General features: G+C 42.6%; 1 protein-coding gene across 5 annotated transcripts in view; it reads right to left on the bottom strand.

Moving 5' to 3' along the window:
- Window positions 1-17,221, bottom strand: part of fbxl16 (F-box and leucine-rich repeat protein 16) — a 210,294-nt gene that overhangs the window by 26,537 nt on the left and 166,536 nt on the right. Inside the window, exon 1 of one of the 5 annotated variants that reach the window (XM_082530516.1) lies at window positions 3,914-4,271. The exons of the other annotated variants lie outside the window; for them this stretch is intronic. The gene's annotated coding sequence lies outside the window, so the exon portion shown is untranslated. Of the gene's footprint in view, window positions 1-3,913; window positions 4,272-17,221 lie in introns of those variants that run through there. 5 annotated transcript variants of the gene reach the window in all.

Here is a 17,221-nt window from a genome sequence, read left to right as displayed (position 1 = left end):
TACATCTGGTGTAAAATTCACACAGTATTTCATAAAAAGAACATCATGCCAACAGTGGTAGTGTGATGGTCTGGGGCTGGAGCGCTAGCTGCAACTGATGGAGTGGTCTCGTCAAAGACTTAAATCTGATCGAGATGTCAAAGCATCTCAGGCTGTTCGTGCGAGAAAACCCTCCAATGCGGCTGATCAAAGTCGCATGTTTCATTTAATCATGTTATCTCTGTCTAATATTAAAATTTGTTTGATGACATGAAACATGGCAGTGTGACAAACATGCAAAAAGAAAAGTTCAGGAAGGGGCAAAGACTTTTTCACAGAACTGTAGCCATGTACACCTCAGAATCCATCGTGCTATTTCTATCAGTACTCATCAATAAACACCGGTGACCCAGGTCCACTGAAGTGTTAGATGCTTTTTCTATCCTGGCATTCCTGCACTGACAGTGGTTTGCATCGTGTTGTAAGCCTTTCATTCATGCAGACATGTCTTGATTGTAGACTTTGATGGTGACATGGATCAGTGCTACTGGCTGGGATTTTGTAAAGACAGTTTTCTTATCCAAGGAAAGAAGTGTGAGATCATTCACTTTGATTATCTTCTGTGGTCTTTGTGCATTTCTTTTTCTTAAGACTGTGTCAGATTGGTGACCTGGCATGAATTTCTCTAACAGTTTTGGTTGGTATTTCTTGTGATGGCCTTCTTAGCACTGACGTCTCTTTTCACCACATATTGAGAGCTTTGGTGAACAGCTATAAAATATGAGTTCAGCATCTTCTCTCTCCACTCTGCGTTGTGTCCTCATCTCTCTATCTCTCGCTTTCCTCTGAGCTGCCAACTGGTCAGAGTAGATAGCTGTTCACCTTTTAATATGAAGAGAAGGAAACAGATGTGCTAATTCTGCTTTGGATCAAAAAGCTACGATATAAAAGAATACACATGATCATATTCAGAGGCAGATGGTCTATGAATGGCTTAAGACCTTTCATCACCATGTAAATATGTATGTTTGCATTCCTCTCATGTTCATATATATAGACTAATGCAATACTTTTGTTATGAAGGATGTTATTATCAAAAACTCTGGTAAAAGCACTACAATCTGAAAGTTGTGACAACATGGGCAGCCAGAAGACCAATGCAGGCAAAAGAGGTGCAGCACAGAGACAGCGGACCACCAAAGGGTCGGACGTTTTTTAGGTAGAATGGGGCTCAAGAAGAGCCAGCCGTTTGCATGCACTTGGAAAAGAGACGCCAGAAATAAAGATCAAACTGGAAAAAACACCAAAAAGTGATGGCAGAGAGTATTCAATCACATTCAACAGCTGCATGTAAAAGCCTGGGAGGTATAAAGAGAAGTCATGGTGGGAAGTTCCCGATGCGGCATGAGCCAATAGCAGCATTTTTAGATCAACTAAGAGACGGCGTGTTGGAGCAGGACAGGAGCCGGCTGAAAACTCTGCTGCCCGTTGCGCGTTTGTGAACTCTAGAAACTATAAGTACAAGCTTCTAAGAGCTCTGTTTGGGTAATATAGTAATAACATATATATTCTGGTGGGGCGCACCCACTCAGGAGAGTTTATGTGAGGAGAATGATTTGACATTCAATTCTAGAAGCCAATGAATTGAAGAAGGGGTTGACTTTTCCTCGAGCTACATGATGACAAACCTGCCATCAGCATTTGGGGTTTTTTGTCTGCTTGCTTTTAAATGAATACAAAAATGATACATGCAGGGTCAAAACTATGCATAAAGTACACAATCGGCACTTTTCTAATTATTCTAAATATTCTTAACTATTTAAACATCTTTCAGTATCCTGCTCTGTCTGCACACCACAACCTGAGTTTGCCAGGTATCTGTTCTTTAATTTTAATAACGGTACAGTACTCTGTTTTGGTAACTATTGTCCATGATGTAAATATGTAAAGACTGTGTGTGCTTCTGTTCTGTGTCCTGTTCTGTTTGTTTACGTGTGTTTTTTGCTGCTGTTACAACCAAATTTCCCCCGGTGGGACAGTTAGAGGATTCTTCTATTCTAAAGCACAACTTAGATCTGGTCAAATGTCCCTTTGGTAAGTTTCCCTCTAAATACATTTTCAGTAGCCGAGTTTTTGGATATGTTAGTTCAGTTTAAATGATTGTAATCCCTGCACAGACTTGATTTTTTTAAGTACTGTTGGGTTTAGTTTTTTTAACCTTTATTACGACAGAATAGTTGAGAGTGGACAGGAAAGGAAAACTCGGGTCTCTGCTGTACCTTTGTGGCATATAGCTCGCTTGCTCAACCTTGTGAGCTACACAACCAGTTTCATTTTGGAAAGGTTATTCCACAACTTTAGCGTGCCTTGCTCCACAGCAGGTGTTTCTGCCTTGCTGATGCATGTATCATGCCTAGCAGCCGGTACAGTTTTCTCCAGGTTGAACGACTCACCTCGACTCCTTCAAACATTCTCACCATAAAGCTTCCCTTCAAAAATGACGTTTCTTTGTTCACATGATCACCTATAAACTTTATAAAGTGTCAGTTTTAGATGGTAGCCTCTCATTTAATGGTGATGTAAAACTTGGACAGTGGAAAGTGACACATGTTTCCAGTTCATGCCTGGCATGTGCAGACTGGTTTCTGGGCTGGATCTGAACCAGCATCTTCTCCACTGAGGCTGACAGTTTGGGCCTTTGTCCAGTGGCTCCTCCAACTCTTTAATAGCAGCTTCACACTGAGACCGTGCTGACCTGAGTAAACCTACAATTCTGTTTTTCACATTTGTTCATGCAGAGAAAAGTAAGAGAACTTCACCAGGAGGCAGACATTGTAGAATCAGTGCCACTAAATTCTTATTGCATGTTGATTTTTGTATATCTTTGGCCTTGTGTTCCTTTATGGGAAAAGAAAACCAAATAATTACCATTTTTAAGCGCTGTCTAAAGTGTGTGCTGAGCATTCACTGTAGAAAAAGAACAACTCAAAGACCAATATAGCCAAAACATTTCTATCAATGATGAGCGTAACTTAACAAAACTACTGTTTTGTGTTGCTATGTGTGAATGAAGTCATGTGACACATCAGGAGTGACCCCTGCCTGTACAGCAGAATCCCTCCCAGTGAAGCCTGCAATGGTTTAGTTGTTGTCAGATTAAAGGAAAGGAGCGCCAGCCTGAAACGGGCTGTATATCACTACATGTAATATATCACTATTTGCCATCTCGAAACAACCTGTTTTCTGGTGAACCCTCATGATACCACTGATGGTTTTATTCGATAACATACACAAGTGAAAAACTTGCATGGGTGTGGATTTGAAAGGATGTGGCCCTTTACCAAGAATGACCTAACAACCATCCTGAACTGCATTATTAAAAGATGTCCCACACATTTAAATTCGAAGCGAGCTCTTGGTAGCAGGCTTTCCTAACATACTGCTTTTTCTCAATTTGACCTACTTAAGGAGCCTTTAAAATATGAAGCGCAGAAACGCGTAGCGGGCCCACAGAGAATGAAGAAGAGCTGACAGAGCATCATGGGTGGAACCGGGAACAACAGCAACACAAAGGAAACATTGCAGTCCAAATGGATTCCTAAAGCCTGTTTCACTGTTAAACAAACAAGAACGAAAGAGCGTGCGTCATTGACAGACGTTGACGTCATTGTGTTTGTTAACAATACGCAGCTCGATGCGGTTGATCAGCTCCGGCTCCTGAAGGCCTCACGGTGCACACAAAGAACTAAAACATCCACCGCCATTCACCCACATCACCCTCTTCCTGCAGTCTCCTCTTTCTCGCTGTGCGCGGAGGAGCTGCGGCGTGGATGCTGCTGCCATAAAGTAACGCCATCCATCCATCCCCGCCACACACACCTACACCCTGCGATCACGGACACATTTCCCTCGGCCGGCCCTTTCCGCAGTTTACCTTGTAGATGAAAAATCACTCGGGCATTAATCCATGATCAGCACGTCGCTGTCGCTGCCTCGATCACGGTTCTTCCACCGGTGCGGCGCAGAATGGGCGAAATAAATAATTATTACGAGCTGGTCCTGCGTCCAATCGCCGAGCTAAAGATGCGCCATAGACAGAAAACCACATTCGGCTCCTCTGCAAAGTCGTTCGCATCCAAGCACAAGAGCTTGTCTATTGTGTTTTCGATCGCCGAGTCCTACAGTGGCCCTTTCTGTCTCGTAATTTCTCCTCCACACACACATGCACACACGCAGAGCGGAGAGGCTCAGTCTCATTTAAAGAGATAGGCGAGGGCAGCTGGAGCAGCGGCGTGCACAGAGCCACCGTGTCTGCTTCTTATGTAACCCGAGGAGCAGCAGCTTCTGCATGCTGCACACCCCGAAAACCAAACACCAACAGCTGCTTTACCTGTGCCCGTGTGTGTATGTGACTGCTACCTGAAGCAACAGCGCACGTGATTCTCCACTCGTGACAGACAGCAAACTTCACTGAACCCCCATTACTGTGGAGGACACACAAAACTGTGTGTAGGCCGCTCATATGATGCAGAAGTTGGAGCAACATTAAACAATTTGCTCATGAATAAAGAAGCGAGTTATTTAACTCTTCACCAACTGGGTGACTCCGCATGACTATTACAGCATTTGTAAACATGCTCTGTGAAAAACTGGTGTTTGACCTTAAGAAAGAGTTCAGGCTGCCACAGTTATCCAGATGTAAGGTCAGCAGCATATGCAGATTCTCGTTTTGCAGTCTTCTGGTCACCGATTTTGGGAAATGCACTGATCCTTGGAAGTTTTTACTTTATGCACTGAGGGATGTACTAAAACGATTATCTTCAAAGACAGCACGGACAGGGGGTGAAGAAGAAAAGCAGAAGAGGGATGCTAAAAAGTGGCAGACATATGCAGTCCTACTTTTAAACTTGATTCTTTTAAAACTCTTTGTTACTATAGCAACACAGTCTTAGTTCAAAGGAAAACTACTTGAAAAGTAAGCCAACAGAGCGGGGACAATACACCTTCATTAGAAGTTATAATAAAATGTAGCAAGAAAGGTGCACAGCTTATCTGACCAATGGGCAAACTCCTGCCCATTGCATCGATCGTTTTGTCATTTCTATGATATTATGATTTATTCCTTAATATTCCAGCACACTTGCTGCACAAATTAGCAGGCGGCAAAACTGACTTCTTTCCAGTTCACAGAGCCCTTACATTCGATATCTTAATTTCAGTGATATTTATTTAGCTGTGCTAGAAAGTATCATCACATCTGACTCTTAATATATGGTGCAAATACATTTGCTGATTATAAAACCTGAGGTTTGTCACAAACAGTGGGTAAAAATTCAAGAGCACTTCAATACTGACTCCAGTTTTGGACCAAGAAGCCAGGTCCTATAGAGTTTATTGGAATAACTACTTCCTACTGGGAATGTATCTCTTTATAAGCCGTGCTTTGATAAGGAAGTGACGCCACGGTAGACTCTCCTCCTATGTTTGATCTGTCCATTTTCTCCCTTTTTCTTTATTGCTGTGCCACTCTCTCAGTCCAAAGAGGCAGGGAGCTGGAGAGCATTCTATTTTTAGTCCTACAAGCCTGTTCAGCCTCCCACCCACTTTGGCACAAAGAGATACACCCACATAGATGCACACAAAGCGTCAGTAGACAGTGCGCATTCAGGCACAAAACACAAAAGGTTCCATTTTACTGTACAAAACGTACCGACACAAATACACACACACACACACACACACACACACACACACACACACACACACACACACACACACACACACACACACACAAAGTCAATTAAGGCATTTGACAAACACTCATTGTATTCTATAGCGGGGGAAGGGCTCCCAGTGCCAGCAGCTTCTGTAAGGAATCCATCCGTTTTTGTGCATGTGTAGATAGTAGCAGCAGTAGTGCACGAGGTGCTTTATATTGTAAGGTAAAAACCCTAAAATGATACAAAGAAGACAGAGAAAAACCCAACAATCATATGACCCCCTATGAGCAGCACTTTGGCAACAGTGGGAAGGAAAAACTCCCTTTTAACAGGAAGAAACCTCCGGCAGAACCAGGCTCAGGGAGGGGCGGGGCCATCTGCTGTGATTGGTTGGGGTGAGAATAGGAAGACAGGATAAAGACATGCTGTGGAAGAGAGACAGAGGTTAATAACAGATATGATTCAGTGCAGAGAGGTCTGTTAATACATAGTGAGTGAGAAAGGTGACTGGAAAGGAAAAACTCAATGCATCATGGGAATCCCCCGGCAGCCTACGTCTATTGCAGCATAACTAAGGGAGGATTCAGGGTCACCTGGTCCAGCCCTAACTATATGCTTTAGCAAAAAGGAAAGTTTGAAGCCTAATCTTGAAAGTAGAGATAGTGTCTGTCTCCTGAATCCAAACTGGAAGCTGGTTCCACAGAAGAGGGGCCTGAAAACTGAAGGCTCTGCCTCCCATTCTACTTTTAAATACTCTAGGAACAACAAGTAGGCCTGCAGAGCGAGAGCGAAGTGCTCTAATAGGCTGATATGGTACTACAAGGTCATTAAGATAAGATGGGGTCTGATTATTTAAGAGCTTGTATGTGAGGAGCAGGATTTTAATTCTGGATTTAACAGGAAGCCAAAACAGGAGAAATCTGCTCTCTTTCTAGTCCCTGTCAGGACTCTTGCTGCAGCATTTTGGATTAGCTGAAGGCTTTCAGGGAGTTTTTAGGACTTCCTGATAATAATGAATTACAGTCGTCCAGCCTGGAAGTAATAAATGCATGAACTAGTTTTTCAGCGTCACTCTGAGACAGGATATTTCTAATTTTAGAGATGTTGCACAAATGGAAGAAAGCAGTCTTACATATTTGTTTAATATGTGCGTTGAAGGACATGTCCTGGTCAAAAATGACTCCAAGGTTCCTCACAGTGTTACTGGAGGCCAAGGTAATGCCATCCAGAGTAAGAATCTGATTAGATACCATATTTCTAGGCTTTTCAGGGCCGAGTACAATAACCTCAGTTTGATCTGAATTAAGAAGCAGAAAGTTAGCGGCCATCCAGGTCTTTATGTCTTTAAGACATTCCTGCAGTTTAACTCATTGGTGTGTGTTATCTGGCTTCATGGACAGATAGAGCTGGGTGTCATCTGCATAGCAGTGTAAATGTATGCTATGTCTTCTAATGATGCTGCCTAAGGGAAGCATGTATAATGTAAACAGAATTGGTCCTAGCACTGAACCCTGTGGAACTCCATAATTAACCTCAGTGTGTGAAGAGGACTCTCCATTTACATGCACAAACTGGAGTCTATTAGATAGATATGATACAAACCACTGCAGTGCAGTACCTGTAATACCTACAGCATGTTCTAATCGCTCTAATAGGATATTATGGTCGACAGTATCGAACGCTGCACTGAGGTCTAGCAGGACAAGCACAGAGATGAGTCCACTGTCAGAGGCCATAAGAAGATCATTTGTAACCTTCACTAAAGCTGTTTCTGTGCTGTGATGAGCTCTGAAACCTACTTAGTTTTTTGGTCTGAAATATCAGTCAGTGTCAGATGGATTTGTTGTCATGGTGTTCTGCAGATTTCCAGTAAATTGTTGTTGTCTAAAGAAAAACAGTGGTGTGGTAAAGTATATACACCTTCCAACAACCAATTACATGTATAAAATATCTCAAACTGTATCACAACATATTGTTGTTATAAACTGTCCTATTAATTATATTCCACACTCCTACTACACCAGTGCTGAACAGGATGGGCAAAATTCATGAAATGTTCCAGAGTCTACAGAGCTTTTCGATTCTTATCGTGAGTGGGAAAACACTAGTGTCATTTTTAACTGAAAGGCATCACCTTACACACACACACACACACACACACACACACACACACACACACACACACACACACACACACACACACACTGTCTGTCTCTGAAGGTTGTGACTCCATCACTGTCATGTTGTCATGTTTTAATACAACAAAGCACAGAGCACTGATTACACTCAGGAACAGAAAGACCGGGTTAGAGTGGCACCAAACATTTAAAGAGCCTCCATGATGCTGGTGAAATAAAAGCTGCCAGGATATCAGTCCAGTCAAGACTGCTTTTTCTGTTACAGAAGACAAACTAGAAGAGCACCTGAGGGGCTCTGGACTTCGAGCAGTGATTGATTACAAAGCACATTATTAAAACCAATCTTATGTAAAAGTGTTTTAGTTTGCCCACTTACTTGAACCTCTGAATAGGAGTACTTTTGCACCTCAATCATCAACATCTTGATTGTTTCATTTCAAATCCACTGTGTTGGAGCACACAGGCAAATCATGTTCCAAGCTCTCGTGAATTCATGAGTTACCTGAAGAATCAGCACAAAATTTCATCTAAAACACGATTAAATTAAATAACATTGATTTGTGCTGCCTAACTCTGCTCCATGAAAGGATGGGCTACAACTCTATCAGAAACACTTGGAAGGTCACCTTTAGTGTCCATTCACAGGTTTACTCAAGCTGTTCTTCTGCCTTACAAATAGGCAGCAGAAACTGAAAATCAGTATTCAAATGCACATGCCTAATACGAAATGCTTACTCACCCAATAAAAAGGAAAGTTGCTTCTTTTTTCACCAGCAATGTATTAATATAACAAAAAATATGTATTTAAAAAAAAAGGGGCGGGGGTGGTGGCAATTAGTTTGGTGTTTTAATCCCTGGGTCATCCTACACTTTATCCAAATTCAGGTTAAAAGCCTGCTGTGGGTCCAGTACAGCCCACAGCCCTGTGCTGTGGCACATTATCAACACAAGTCATAATCTGGGTTTGAACATTCTGCATATTGTATTCATACAAATGAGTGTCCACTGAATCACAGTCAAATATATGTGAACTCATATACAAGCATGTACTGCAGTGGAGATGACTCAGCCACAAGCATTGCCATGGAAACACTGCCTCTTTGCATTCAGTCTCTTAGTAACTGTGCAGTTGCCGAGGAACAGACCACTGTGTAGTTGTGTGTTTGTGTGTGTGAGTGTGTGCACTGAGAAATGATGTAAGTCTCTGGCTCAGTATTTGGGTGGATTCTAAAATGAGTGAAAGTGCAAAAAGAGTATATAATATATATACTTTATTTCTTTATATATATTTATTTTATGTTTAAAGGCTTTCTCTGAGATTCCTCAGGAAAATAACCATCTAGCTACCGGCCACCTTTATCTAATTCACCTGGTCCAGTATGAACTGGGCCAGTGCTGTGGGTGTTTTGGACCTTGTGAAGCCTTGCCAACAGCATCCTCCCCATCTGCCATGTCCTCTCCATGATGCTATACATGTGGTCACAGTGACCTCTTCCAAATAATGTCTTTTGTCATGTTTCATCTCCAGACGGTTGTGACCAAACTCTTCAGTATCACAGTGAAACGTGTCATAGACATGTCGCTCCCATGTCCATTTCACGCTTTGCCTCTCCAAAGCATCAAATGGACACATGTGCACAAGTTCAATTACTGCATGCAGAAGTTGCAATACCAGCAGGGGGAGATATATATTTAATAAATGTAAAACTATTTAATCACCAGAAATGATTACACTAGGCAGCTAACAAGTATTTATGCGTACATGTGTTACAAATGTCTGTGTAAACGCCTTCCTGTGATTATTGCAATGTTGGCTTGAAATAAAATATCTCCCTCTGCTGATACTGCAGCTTACTGCAACTTCTGCATGGGTGTCTATTTGATGCTTTGGAGAGGCAAAGCCTGAAATGGACACAGTGGCCCGGCGGGTCTATTACATGTTTTCCCATGATATCAGGTTGTCTTGTTTCTCTTGGTGGTGGAGTCTGCTTTGCCATTCTCAAAGTTGAACCATGACAAGGCAGGGCCAGAAAGATTTCAGGTCTGTATCAGACAGCTGCCAAGTGTCAGTGCTCATATTTTCACTGTCCACAACATCCATGTCCTCTTGTTTCACAGCTATCCACAATTATGTGTTTTGTAAGAATGGCAGCAGCAGAGCAAAGCACACACGCTAACAGAACTGATCGGCTGGTTACTTCAAAAAATGACAGCAACAAGGTAAATAATAGAAGTAACCAATAGTTAAATTAGATTCAGTAGATCCAAGGAGATTTAAGTTTAATTAAAACGGGCTGAATACATTAAAATAAAGAAACCAAAGGTCTTGTCTCGCCAACATGCTGATCAGTCTGGCATGAACAGCACACCCAAGCTGATCCCACAAGTGTTGATGGAGTTGAGGTCAGGACTGCAGGCAGCCCATCCACCCTCTCCACTCACTCATTCTGGAGGTAGTCCCTGATAAACCCTGCTTTGTGGAGCCGAGCATTGTTTGCAGTCCATCTCATCCCAAACCATCTCGACGGATTTAAGTCAGGTGACTGTGGAGGCCAGGCCATCGGGCGCAGCACTCCATCACTCTCCTTGTTGGTCAGATAGCCCTCACACAGCCTGGACGTGTTTGGGGTCATTGTCCTGTTGGAAAAATAGCAAATCGGACACGATGGCATATCACTGCACAATGCTGTAGTAGCCATGCTGGTTCAGTGTACCTTCAGTTTTGTATAAATCACCATCACGCCTCCTCCTCCATGCTTCACAGTGGGAACCATGCATGTAGAGACCATCGTTCACCTTTTCTGCGTCACATAAAGACACATCAGGTGGAACCAAAGATCTCTAATTTGCACTCATCAGACCAAAGCACAGATGGTCTAATGTCCACTCCTTGTGTTTCTTGCCCAAACAAATCTCCTCTTGTTGTTGGTTTTCCTTAGTCGTGGTTTCTTAGCAGCTATTTCAAATTCAAATTCAAATTCAAATTTTATTTGTCACGTACACAGTCATACACAGTACGATATGTAGTGAAATGCTTGGACAACTGCTCGTGACCTAAAGAGAACAAAAAAGGAAAAGGCTATGAATAAGATAGGAAATAAATATGAAAAATTAAAAAGGGTAAATTTAACTAGGAAGGAATAAAATATAAATTAAGGTTAAAAATGAAATAACTGTACAACACAAATTAGAATGAAGGGTAAATTTAACTGGGAAGAATAAGATAAAGATAAATATATAAATTAAAGTTGAAAATAAAATAACTGTACAACAAAATACACAATATAGAACTGTATAAGAATGTATGAAGAAATCTAAATATAAATAAATATATACACAATAACAGCAGCTGTACAAGTATTAACCGGAAATGAAGAATATAGTGACCAGTGTTGTGCAAAACCAAAGTCCAGAAAGTCCAGTGTGTGTGTAAGAACCATATGTGTGGGTCAGTACTGTGTGGTGGTGTGATTGAGAGACCGTATCGCCTGCGGGAAGAAGCTCCTCCTCAGTCTCTCTGTGTTGGTCTTCAGGGAGCGGAATCGCTTTCCTGACCTCAGCAGAGAGAACAGTCTGTTGTTGGGATGGCTGAGGTCCTTCACGATCTTCCTGGCCTTGGTCCAGCACCGCCTGCTGTAGATTGAGTGCAGGTCAGGGAGCTCGGAGCGGATGGTGCGCTCAGCTGACCGCACAACCCTCTGTAGAGCTCGTCTGTCCTGCATGGTGCTGTTCCCGAACCAGGTTAAGATGTTTCCCGCCAGGATGCTCTCTATGGTGCACGAGTAAAAGTTCCTGAGCACCTTGGAGGGCAGTTGGAAGTCTCTCAAGCATCTGAGGTGGTAGAGACGCTGACGGGCCTTTTTCACCACGGTGTTGATGTGACAGGACCATGACAGGTCCTGCGTGATGTGAACTCCGAGGTATTTGAAGCTGTCCACTCTCTCCACTGGGCACTCGTTGATGACGGGGGTCTGGTAGTTCCTCTCCTGCTTAGTGCTGAAGTCCACTATCAGCTCCTTTGTCTTACTGACGTTTAGAAGGAGGTTGTTCCTCTGGCACCAGTTCTCCAGATTCCTAATCTCCTTCAGGTAGGCCGTCTCGTTGTTATCAGAGATCAGGCCCACCACGACGGTGTCGTCAGCAAACTTGATGATGGTGGTGGAGCTGGTAGTGGCCACACAGTCATATGTGTACAAAGAGTACAGCAGGGGGCTCAGAACACACCCCTGGGGGGCTCCAGTGCTGAGAGTGGTGGAGGCTGAGACATGTCCGCCCATCCTTACTGCCTGTGGTCTGCCAGTTAGGAAGTTGGAGATCCACTGACACATAGATGAGCTGAGTCCCAGATGCTCCAGCTTGGTGGTGAGTGTGGAGGGAATTATGGTGTTAAATGCAGAGCTGTAGTCTATGAAGAGCATTTTAACATAATTCCCCCTTCTAGTGTCCAAGTGAGTGAGTGATGTGTGGAGGAGATGAGAGATGGCATCGTCTGTGGAACGATTTGGACGGTAAGCGAACTGTAGTGGGTCCAGTGTGTTTGACCATAAAGGCCTGATTCACACAGTCTCCTCTGAACAGGTTGAGATGTGTCTGCTACTGGAGCTCTGTGTGGCATTCATCTGGGCTCTGATCTGAGCTGCTGTTAACTTGTGATTTCTGAGGCTGGTGACTCGGATAAATGTATCCTCAGCAGCAGAGGGACTTTTGATTTCCTGGGGCGACCTTCAGTTCTTAAAGTCATGATGGACTGCCTCACATGGCAGACGTCTCACAATGGTTTTACCCAAGACCTCTGCTGATAATGACCCAAGCCTTAATTCCACACCTTGGTTCATGTGGTGAAACACACATGTTTTGTTTTGTCTTTTGAAAGTAGGTGGATTTAACCGTTCTTAAAATAAGCAGGGACTTGACCAGCTACCAGTGAAGTGCTGATTATGGAGGGCACACAGGGACTGATAGACTGCAAGATATTTTTGAACAATGGTAAAATGTCAAGAGAGCAGAAGGATGCTTTCACTTAGTCAATTAATTTGACCATCTCTTTCTAAAATACCAGACTGAGTTAGAGTAAGAATACACTGCAAGCTGCCAGAGAAGAGAAACATTTCTCATATTACAGAATTTTTCTAAAAGCACAAAGTAAGAATGTCCCCACAGCCTTCATTTGAAAAACTGGGACAACAGGTGGAACAGGATGATGAGACATGGGCAGTAACGCTTTACTGTAATCCGATTACTTTTTTCAAGTAACGACTAAAGTAAGGGATTACTATAGCAAGGAAGAAAATAGACTACTATTACTTTCCTGTAAGCACGCTACGTTACTGCATTACTAAACCGTGATTTAGTTTGTGACAGTGTGTCATTACAGTGACGCACGAGCATGTTGTGGTTACAGACGTGTGCAGGTCAACAATGGATAATATGGAGTGATGGAGAGAGTACGCCCACGCAGCGCTTAAAGCTTGGACGTACTCACATTACTTTGAGTTTGATTCTGTAAAAAGTGACAACACATTAGCGTCTGCTGTTACTCTGCGTGGGAAGAAAACTCCTTTCTGAGCGAGCAGCGAGCACGCTGCCACGGGAACGTGACATTCACAGAGAAACCCCCGGATCCCCCCCACTGACATGAGTGCTGTGGACAAACCTCCACCCGCCCCACTCCTGCTAAACAGGTGACAATAGATTTAGGAGCTGCTGAGTCTTTGATTTTATTTATTTATTTGCTGTGTTTTACTTGCATCTATTTGAAAGAGTGTAAACACAAAACATTATTTTATTTGATATGCTGGAATATGCAGAACATAGGTTTAAATGGTAAATTTCTTCATGTGAAAGACTGTAACATATAATTAAATTTTTGCTTGATGAAATGTGCATAAAGTTAAAAGATTAAAACTAATAAAACAATTTTTAAAAAGAGACTTTTCCATTTGATTCGATTTGATATGATGATTATGCAGCAGAATTGGGCTGAAAGGTCTGTTGCTTTATTACGTATTCAGCTTGTGTATCATGTTTTTGTAATAAGTAATAATAAGTAATAAGTATCTAACTACTTTTGAAAATAAGTAATCAGTAGAGCAATGGGATTACTTTATTGGAGAAGTAATCAGTAATTAGTAACTAATTACTATTTGATGAGCTTATCTCCATAAGTACTCAACTACTCAACAAATACCCAGTGAATACTGTGATTTATCCCAACAGAAGAGTTTGAAACAGGTGGCTGACGACAGCGTCGGAGGTCCTCGGGAGGCTTGGACGGAGGCTGACTTTGCTGGCAGAGACCCTTTGGAGTCAAGTCCAGATATTCACAGTGGCGAAAAAGGTGATGTAATAAGTTGCCGGACCACCAAGCTGCCGGACAGGGTGCCAGAAGTGGCAGAGACACTCTGCTGAAGGTAGAGGTGACGGACCACCTCTGGAGGCTTGGTGGGGGGCCGCCTTTGGCAAAGGTGATATCAAACCACCAAAGGTGTGCTGATAGGTGGCTGGCAATGGCAAAGGAGAATAACCACAGGCTCAGCAGAGCACCCAGCTAACACTGGAGGCTGGGGCTGTATTGGCTTAAAATTCTCCAGGGGTCCAGAGTAAACCGAGGCCTCTGGCTTGGTCCCTGGGCAGACGCTGGGCAAAGAAACAGACTCTGAGAGAACCAGTTTTGTAGCACAAACAAGAGTCTCTGTAGACCTCAGGAATACGAACTGTCTTAGAGAATGTGACCTCAGGAGTACAATAAACAGTCTTTGCAGGGGCCCCATGCTAGGCAACAGTACAGCTTACAGCTCAGATGCACTGTCAACATTTGCAGAGGAGCCCAAAACAGGAGAGGAGCAACCAGGGCAATCAGGAATCTCACTAATAGTTTCTACACTGAGGAACAAAAGACAAATATTTTTTGTGAGCCCGCTTAACAATTGAAACACATAAAACACTGAATAACACTGTCCCTGAATAAGCTGCCTGGGCTCCTCCACAGAAAACGAAATCCCCTTTAGGGGTGGGTTTTTATAATCGATTCATCAATTAAAATCGATTCTGGCTTGGATAACGTAAAATCGATTCATTAAAATCCTGAATCGATTTTTTAATATAAATTTATTTTGCCCGAAATGCCAGAATCTCAGGTGACATCTCACAAAATTTCAAGAACCACCAAACAGTTAAGACAGTAAATGAGAGCAGGAACAGGGATTCTGCACATAGACTTAAACACACAGCGCGACCCGCGGATCAGAATCAGTGAGATGTCGCCTTTCTCACGGTCGGGGCTGAAAGCCGACAGCTCGCTGATTCTGATCTGTCAGCGGGTCGAGCTTTGTGTTCACGCCCTTTATGAGCCGATTCTAAAGCTGTTAGTTTGATGTCTCTCCAAACAATATTGACCGAACCAGCAGCAGAAGAAGATCCAAACGCTTCACATAAACATCGTCATGAATTCACTCTGACTTTTACTGTTTTGCTTCCACCACGATGCACAGCTCTCTCTCTCTCTCTCTCTCACTCTCTCTCTCTCTCTCTCTCTCGCCCTCTCTCTCTCTCTCTCTCCCTCTCTCTCTCTCCCTCTCTCTCTCTCCCTCTCTGTCTGTCTCTCTCTCTCTCTCTCTCTCCCTCTCTCTCCCTCTCTCCCTCTCTCTCCCTCTCCCTCTCTCTCTCTCTCTCTCTCTCTCTCTCTCTCTCTCTCCCTCTCTCCCTCTCTCTCTCGAACAGTTTCCCTTTCTTCATTATTCGCTTGCTTGTTACACCAGTCTACTGTTGTTTACAGGCTGTCAGCCGCTGTTTTTTTCTCTTTTACATTCTTCCGAAAAGAAAACCTCATTTCTGCTGTTCAATACTGAACAAATTTAAACTTTTTAATATTATTCAAAATGCAAAATGCTGTGTCTGTAATAAAACCGCTGTAACTTCAGAGGTGATGTTCATATGTTGATTAATGGTTTTCTTTCGTTTTTGATGTACTGCAGAATATTTTTATAAAATCCAGGCCAGGAAAATCACCTTCATGTTTTTCTGTGTTTTATCTTCAGCTACTTTGACACAAAGGTATCTGCTGTGACGCTCACACCTCTGATAAAGTCTTGCGTGTGTCAGCTTCCTTTTTATTGATACAAAAATATGTAAATGTTCTGATCTGAATTATACTTCTGACTGTCAAAATTTCCCAGATTTAAATCGAATCGAATCGAATTAAATCGAATCGTGGATCGAATCGATTCGGGACCTTGTGAATCGGAATTGAATCGATTCTAGAAATCAGTGACGATACCCAGCCCTAATCCCTTTAACTGTCGGCTCTGAAGCTGAAAATATTGTTTCTTTTCTAGCTGCCTCAGAAACAGCGCATACACCAGCGCATACGTCACTAATTGAGGCTTCGGAGACACCAGGTATCACTGCTTGCCTGAGAACCACCTAATAAGCATTAATGTCTGTCCATGAAATACCAAACTCCTTTTAATTGTAATGGGGAAGGCTTTAGGACCCAGGTGCTCTTCTTCTCTCATTTGTACTGACGAGCGGCTGTGAACAATGGTTGTGTGAGTAGGTGAAGAGCCTGAGAAGTTTTGTCTTCTACACAAACGGTTGTTTTAAACCTCCACAGCAGAGGTTCGAGGTACAGGCTGTTTTTCTTTTAGTGCTTTTTTAAATTCGTTGAAATGTATTTGATGTTTATTGTATTTTATGTTTCTAGTAGTGATTTTAGAAGACAAGCCAGGTGTGCAGCAAACACAGTTGTCTGCTGGAGGTATGTTAACTTAATATATTTGACATAAAAAAAAGTATATTTATGCGCTACAATCTAATTTATATTGTATTGCCTCCTGCAGGACAGGCTGCACATGTGAATTTGTCAGTTTTTTCCTCCTTCTCTTTTTCGTTGAGTTTTTCTCCCAAGTTGGTTTTAGAGTAGGGTCACCTTTTAAAAGTGTTTGTTTTTTATGCTGGGTTTGTTTTTATTTTCAGTGGGCTGGTGCAATATTAGTCGGGCAGTGTGCAATCCCTGAGCTGGGCTCTTACTTTAGGGGAATTAGGTCTTTTAGAGGTGCTCTGTGTGGATTTGCGGTGAATAAGTTTTATTAAGAGTGATTTTAGTGCCACCATTTATTCCCTGAACTAAAACACTTAGTGCATGCGAAAAGTGTTCTGTTGGGCTCGTATTTATTTGGGGTGGATTTGTTTCTTTTAAAGCAACGAGCATCTGGGACCGTCGAGGGAGAGCAAGCCCTCAGGTGAAAGTTGCATTGCTGGCAGGTTGCACCAATAAGACTATATTGTGGTCGTTAGTGACCTTTTTCATTTTGATGTTTTAGGCCTTTTGCAAACCCTTTGTTTTCTTTTAAAATAATAAATTTTAATTTATCTGACTGATATTTG

This window comes from Aulonocara stuartgranti (assembly GCF_965226115.1).
Source record: "Aulonocara stuartgranti genome assembly, chromosome: 4".
Taxonomy (NCBI): Eukaryota; Metazoa; Chordata; class Actinopteri; order Cichliformes; family Cichlidae; genus Aulonocara; species Aulonocara stuartgranti.
This window is presented reverse-complemented; position numbering and strand designations above follow the sequence as displayed.